The sequence below is a fragment of the Suricata suricatta genome, chromosome 16 (genome assembly GCF_006229205.1).
Source record: "Suricata suricatta isolate VVHF042 chromosome 16, meerkat_22Aug2017_6uvM2_HiC, whole genome shotgun sequence".
Taxonomy (NCBI): Eukaryota; Metazoa; Chordata; class Mammalia; order Carnivora; family Herpestidae; genus Suricata; species Suricata suricatta.
The window spans coordinates 39,290,387-39,297,899 of record NC_043715.1 but is presented as its reverse complement, the minus strand read 5'-3'; the positions used below and the strand labels follow the sequence as shown (position 1 = coordinate 39,297,899).

At 40.3% G+C, this 7,513-nt stretch overlaps 1 long non-coding RNA gene across 1 annotated transcript; it reads left to right on the top strand.

The window, feature by feature from the left end:
- The first annotated feature begins 6,207 nt into the window (after positions 1-6,207).
- Positions 6,208-7,071, top strand: LOC115279666. Its single transcript, XR_003903572.1, has 2 exons — positions 6,208-6,640; positions 6,931-7,071. It is a non-coding gene; the product is annotated as an uncharacterized LOC115279666 (long non-coding RNA).
- Positions 7,072-7,513: the final 442 nt, after the last annotated feature.

Below are 7,513 nucleotides of genomic sequence, written 5' to 3'. Positions count from 1 at the left end.
TTCGGTTCCAGCTTCGCTCCCACTTGGCCCTTAGCTGGCAGGGCTCCCCCAGACTCCGTCACGGGCCGTTCTGGTCACCACCAAAGGCTGCAAACTGCGGCCTCCTGGGCCGGGTTCTTCCCGCCACGTGTATTTGTTGTTGAGGCACCAAAGGGTTCTCTCAATTTTGAGCACCTGGAGGCCTCGGTTTTCTCATCTGACTCACAATTAGATGAGGTCACACTATGCGAAATCAAAAGACACCCAAGAAACACTCAGAGAGGGTTGGTTTTTATTACAATCTCAGGAAATCTTTCTCCAACACTTGAATAAGCCAATAAACAAGAAGAAAACAGAATACCTTAAAAATCAAAGGAACCACAGCTAAAATACATAAATACATAAACAATAAAACAATTTAAAAGGCCAGGCCTCTATGGTTTCACAGGTAAATTCTTTAATATCTTGATTGTGAAAAAAATTTTAAGTCGTGTCCAAAAGTATTCAGTTACTAGTAAGGGGAACCAATAAGACGGCCAAAAAATCTCACGTGTTTAGAGAGAGCATGTCAGTTGTGGGGCTATGTTTTTGGGAAACAGAATGCTCACAAAAGCATCCAGTGTTAAAGGTTTGTTAGATTCCTCAAGGTCAAGCAACATTATCTGCTCAAAGTCTCAGGCGGGAGAGCAGGAGAGGAGAGGAGCGTGGGCGCCAGTCTGGAGGAAGCAGCTGCAAAGTGCATGGAGTTCACCTGATTTTGAACTGGGCTAAGCCAGCCTCCCCCGCCCTGGAGGTGCCTGGCAGGACCAGTTCCCCTGAAAGCCCCCGACCTTGTCAAAAAGAGGTGAAGGGATAGTTCCCAAGCCCCAAGGATACAGAACACAGCTTTCTCCCAGTTCTTAGAATGGGGTCAACGTTTTTTTTTTCTTTTGATGAGAACTCATGCTACAATGCGGTGTTTCCCAAACTTGTTCGCAGCACAGCTCACAGAAAATGGAAGTATTTGTCCGTCACACTGCGCCCAAGAGTCAAGATGGCTGCAGTGAGAACTCACTGCCCTGGGGCTGAGCCACCCAGTCCCCTCGAGGCTGAAGGGGACCAGTATCTGTACCTATAACCTATCTCCCCTTGTCTCCACTAGCTAGTGGGAAGCGTTGTTTTAGAAATTACTTTAAAATAAATAAGTCATGGGTATGTAATGTAATTGTATGGTGATTAGAGTTAATAATACTGTATTTATATTTGAAAGTTGAGAGGCACCTGGGTGCCTCAGTCAGATTAAGCATCTGATTTCAGCTCAGGTCATGTTCTCACGGTTTGAGTTCGAGCCCTACATTGGGCTGTCTGATGTTAGTTAGCACAGAGCCTGCTTCCAATCTTTTGTCCTCCTCTGCCTCTGACCCTCTCTCTGTCTCTCAAAAATAAATACACATTAAAAAAATTTTTTTAAACATCACAAAGATAACACAAAGAAATACAGACTAATTTCACTTATCGACATACATACTGAAATCCCAAATAAAATGCTACCAAGTTTGCTCTTCCCTAGTTTTAAAATATCCTTGGGGCACCTGGGGGGTTCAGTCAGCTAAGCATCTGACTCTTGATGTTGGCACAGGTCATGATCTCACGGTTCCTGTGTTCAAGCCCCACGTTGGGCTCTGTGCTGACAGATTTTCTCTCTCCCTCGCTCTCTCTGCCCCTCTCCACCCTCAAAACAAATAAACTCTAAAAATAAAATATTCTCATCATTTTTACGAAAAGCAATGAAGAACAAGTTCAGTCCCAAAGCTGACTTAATCATGTGTCAGTTGATTTTTAGAAAAGTACTTTTTTGGTTTTATTTCTTAGACATTTTGCATCAGTTGAAAGTGGACGTTATGGTTATGGCATTCAACCCAAAGGTAGAAGCCTGATGCTTGCTGAGCATTTTTTTCCAGATACCTGTTTCCATTCATGGACTTGGTCAGAGAATGTCTTGTTCATGGTACCCATTAGTATTATGTATCTGTCAGATTATCTTTATTTCTTATGTTTTAATAGCTCAGTGCTGTTATTCACTGCAAGAACATTCTCATATCTTCACTTTGAACTATCTACTATCTGGGGGGCCTGGGTGGCTCAGTCGGTTAAGCCTCCGACTTTGGCTCAGGTCAGATCTCACGTTCGTGGGTTCGAGCCCCGTGTCAGGCTCTGTGCTGACAGCTAGCTCAGAGCCTGGAGCCTGGAGCCTGGAGCCTGCTTCCAGGTTCTGTGTCTCCTCCTCTCTCTGCCCCTCCCCCTCTCATGCTCTGTCTCTCTCTCTCTCTGTATCAAAAATAAATAAAAATTTTTAAAATGAACTATACACTATCAAACTAAACTAACCTTTGTCCCACTTAGTTTGAAAATTGAATTCTACTTCATCTGATTAATACTCTGTAAGATTTTCTTGTTTTCTCTTATTTTCAGCCCTCCTGCAGAATTGTTTTAAACAACTCATAAACAGGGTTAGTTTTTTCCAGTTTTATTGAGATCTAATTGACCTGTAACACTGTATAAATCTAAAGTGTAGCATGATTTGATATATGTATATATTACAAAATAATAACCACAGTAAGTTTAGTTAACATACATCATCTCACATAGTTGTAATTTTTTTCCTTGTGATGAGAACTTTTAAGATCAACTCTTTTAGCAACTTTCAAATACATAATATAGTATTGTTCGCTGTATTCATAACATTGTATGTTATGAATTGTATGTTAATTCCCTAGAAATTATTTATCTTATAACTGGAAGTTTGTACCTTTGGACCACCTTCACTAATTCCTCCACCACCCACCTTTGGCAACCAAAAATAGGATCTCTGTTTCTATGAGGTTGTTTTCTTTTTTTTAGATTCTACATAAAAGTGATACCATACAATATATGTCTTTCTCTGTCTGATTTATTTCATTTAGCATAATGCCCTCAAGGTCCACCCATGTTTCACAAGGATAGGATTTCTTTCTTTTTTATGGTTGAATAGTATTCCATTATAGAAATATTTAATACTTAATTTAATTACATATTTAACGTGTGTCAATATATAACATATATTAGAACATAGACATTTACATATGAATGTATGTGAATATAATCGGGCTCCAGTTTGTTCATTCACCCAACTATGGACACTTCGGTTGTTTCCATGTCTTAGCTCTTGTAAGTAATGCTGCAATAAACATACAAGTACAGATATCTTTTCAGGATAGTGATTTCATTTCCTTTTTTTAAAGTAATTTATTTATTTTTTTTTTTTTGGAGAGAGTGTGCATGCACGTTTGAGGGGGAGGGGATCTCACAAACCATGAGATCATGACCTGAGCTGAAATCAAGAGTCAGATTCTTAACCAACTGAGCCACCCTGGCACCCTTCATTTCCCCTGGATATATACCCACCAGTGGGATTTCAGTGTCATAGGGTTCTATTTTTAATTTTTCAGGAATTTCCATTCTGTTTTCCTTAGTTGCTGTACCAGTTTACATTCCCACCAATAGCGCACAAGGATTCTCTTTTCTCCACATCTTTACCAACACTTGTTATCTCTTGTGTGTTTTTTTTTTAATAATAGCCATTCTGACAGATGTGAGGTGGTATCTCATTGTGGTTTTGATTTGATTACTGATGTTGAGCATTTTTTCATATGTTAGCTCTCTGAATACAGTGCATCCTTTTTGGCTGGGTTGTAAGAGTTCCTTACATATTTGGGATATTAACATTATCAGATATGCAGTTTGCCTTTTCATTCTGCTGATTGGTTCTTTTGCTGTGCAGGAGACTTTTAGTTTGATATAGCCCCTCTTGTTGTTTATTTTGTTGCTTGTGCTTTAGGTATCATACCCAAAAAAGTATTGCCAAGACCCATGTCAGTAAGCTTTTTCTTTATGTTTTCTTTTAGGAGTTTTATGATTTCAGGTCTCACGCTAAAGATTTTAGTCCATTTTTTAGTTAATTTTTGTGAGTGATGTAGGACAGGGGTCCAGAGTCATGCTTTTGCATACGAGTATTCAATACTCTCAATACCATTTATTGAAGAAATTTTGTTTTCTCCATTGAGCATTCTTGATTCCCTTGTGGAATATTAGTTGACCATATATGCATGGGTTTATTTCTGAGCTCTTGAGTCTATTCTATTGGTCTGATATGTCTGTTTACATGCCAATACCATACCGTTTTTGAGCTTTTGCTATTTTGGGGTCTTTTGTGGTTCCACATGAATTTTAAGATTATTTTTCCTATTTCTCTAAAAAATGTTATTGAAATTTTTATAGGGAGTGATTGAATCTACACATGGTTTGGAGTTATATGGACATTTTAACAATATTAATTCTTCCAATCCACGAACACAGGCTCTCTTTCCATTTGCTTCCTCTTCAGTTTTCTTCATCAATGTCTTATAGTTTTCAGTGTAGAAATCTTCCACGTCAGTGGTTAAAATTATTCCTAAGTACTTCATTGTTTTGTTGTACTTCTTTTTCAAATAATTTGTTTTTGTGTACAGAAATGCTACTGATTTTTGTATGTTCATTTTTATATACTACAACTTTACTGAATTAATTTATTGTATCTAAGTTTTTCAGTGGAATATTTAGAATTTTTTACATATAAATCTATTTTCTATGTATATAATAAAATCATGTCACCTGCAAATAGAGATCATTTTACTTTGTCCTTTCTAATTCTAATGGCCTTTACTTCTTTTTCTTGCCGGATTGCTCTGGCTAGGACTTCTAGTACTGGGTTGAACAGAAGTGGTGAAAGTAGGCACTCGTGTTTTGTCCTGATCTTAGAGGAAAATCTTTCAACCTTTCACCATTGAGTATGATGTTGGCTGTGGGCTTATCACCTGTGGCTTTTCTTATGTTGAGGTACATTCATTCTATACCTAATTTATTGAATTTTTTTTTTAATCATGAATGATATTGAATTTTGTCAAATGCTTTTCTCCATCTATTCCAATAATCGTATATATTTTTTTACCTTTTATTCTATTAGTATGATGCATTATATTTATGGATGTGCAGATGTTGAACCATCCTTGCATCCCAGGGATGAATCCCACTTGATCATGGTGTATGATCCTTTTAATGTGTTGCTGAAGTCAGTTTGATAGTATTTTGTTTAGAATTTTTGCATCTACTGTATATCTATTAGGGATGTTATCCTGTAGTCTTTTCTTGTAGTGTCCTTATTTGGCTTTGATATCAGGGCAATGCTGGCCTTTGAGCTTGGGAGTATCCCACCTTCCTCAATTTCTGTAAGTATTTGAGGATTTGTGTTAATTCTTCTTTAACTGTTTTGTAAAATTCACTAGTGAGACCATCTGGCCCTGGGGTATTCTTTTGGAGAAGGCTTCTGATTACTGATTCAAACTCATCCCTTATTGGTCTGTTCATATTTTCTATTTCTTCCTGACTCAGTTTTAGTAGAGTGTATGTTTCTAGAAAGATACAGAGTTAGGTTAAGAATGAAAGTGGAGGGGAGCACCTTAGTGGCTCAGTCAGTTAAGTGTCTGACTCTTGATTTTGACTCAGGTCATGGTCTCACGGTTCATGAGTCTGAGCCCCACATCAGACTCCATGCTGAGTGTGGAGCCTGGTTAGGATTCTCTCTCTTCCTCTGTCTCTGCCTGTTCCCTGCTTGCACACACCCTCTCTCAAAACAAATAAATAAACTTAAAAAAGAAAACAAGAAATCTCTAGAAAAAAGAAAAGGGGGGAGACTAGCTCTTACATTTGTTTTTAAATTTTTTTTAATGTTTATTTATTTTTGAGAGGCAGAGAGAGAGAGAACAAGCAGGGGAGGGGCAGAGAAAAAGGGAGACACAGAATCAGAAGCAGGCTCCAGGCTCTGAGCTGTCAGCACAGAGTCTGATGTGGGGCTTGAACCCACGGACCATGAGATCATGACCTGAGCCAAAGTTGGATGTTCAACTGACTGAGCCACCCAGGCGCCCCTAGCTCCTCCATTAGTTACAGAGCTACTGTGGCTCAACTAAGGTTATGCCAGTGCAGAGGACAGAAGATGGTAGATACAAGATAATTGGGGGCAGTCAAATCAACAGGACTTGCTAGTCCACCTGGATATAGAATAAAGGAAAATGAGGACTATTAGGAATATAGGATATAAGACTAAAGGACAAGAATGACTAATATTTTTAGTTTAAATAACTGGTAGTTTTCTGGTACAGGGAAGACGTCGAGGGAACCTGCTTAAAAGGGAAAATTACAGGTTAGAAAACAAGGTTCATGGTTTTCACAGAAAGACCCCAAAATGAATGACGTATATTTTCTTTCATGTAACAAGCAGAATGTGAGCGGTCCGAGTCCGGCAGGCAGTCATGCCCGAACGTCTGGCTTCTGCCCCTGGGTCCCAGGGAACTGCTCCAGTGGTCGCAATGTCCAGCCAGTGAGAAGGAAAAAGACAAAGTGGAGGGCAAGCAATTTCCTTTTCAAAGGACAGGACCCGGAAGTTGTGACCTTGGGGACCTACCACACCCAAGGACAGAAGAGGGTCTGAAAACAAGTCCTGAGGGGCTCTCCCAGCTAAAGATCAGGAGAGGAGAAGAAGTTAAGGGGAAAGGATGAGAGCCTAAAGAAGAGCAAGGAGCGGAGAAAGCCAGAAGTTGCAGACATGGTAAAAACAAAACAGAGGCGGGGCACCTGGGAGGCTCTGTCGGTTGTTGGGCGTCCAACTTCGGCCTGGAGCCTGCTTCCTATTCTGTCTCCCTCTCTCTGCCTCTCCCCCACTCGTGCTCAGTCTCTGTCTCTCAAAAAATAAATGTTAAAAAATATTACAAAACAAAATAGAGGCTTGAGGAGAAACAATAAATAGCTGCATATGCGCACATATGAGGGCTCTCCCCGCCCCAAATTATCCTCAGAAGAGAAGCCTCCTTCTACCTGGGCCCTTTGTGTCTCCCACAGTACAGGGCACCTCTATGGAGAACCATGAGGACAAGACATGTTACCCTGAAATCTGACGCCAGTTTTGGATTCTCATGGAAGTCGTTCAGAGGAATCAGCAAAAAGATGTAGGTCATGAAAATGAATACTGACTTAGTATCACTTTTTGAGTGGGTCACTTCCATTGCAAGAAACTGTATAGTACAGAAAATGGGTTTTCTTGGCAGACAGGAGGGCCGTGAGCGTGGGCCGGCAGGGGACTAGAAGGAGGAGCCGTAGGCACAAGGGGGCAGCTTTCTGTTTCTGCACCTGAGCCCCACGTAGCTTGATTACAGGAGGTGAGGGAGAGCATACGGGGTGCCGACGCCTTCACCAGCCAGGCTCTACAGCAACACTCTTTTTCAGCTCAGGAGGGCGGCTCTATTTTGTGTTGGGGCACTAGGGTATCGTGACAGCTGTAAGTCAAGCGACAGTCTCCCGAAAGGCATTCTTGGAACAGAGACAGAGGTGTCATTCAGAAAGGTTTCAGTCAGGTGAAAAAGACAACAAAACACATCTCACAAAACAAGTCACGTTACTTGTCATATCTCCCCAAATCACCCAC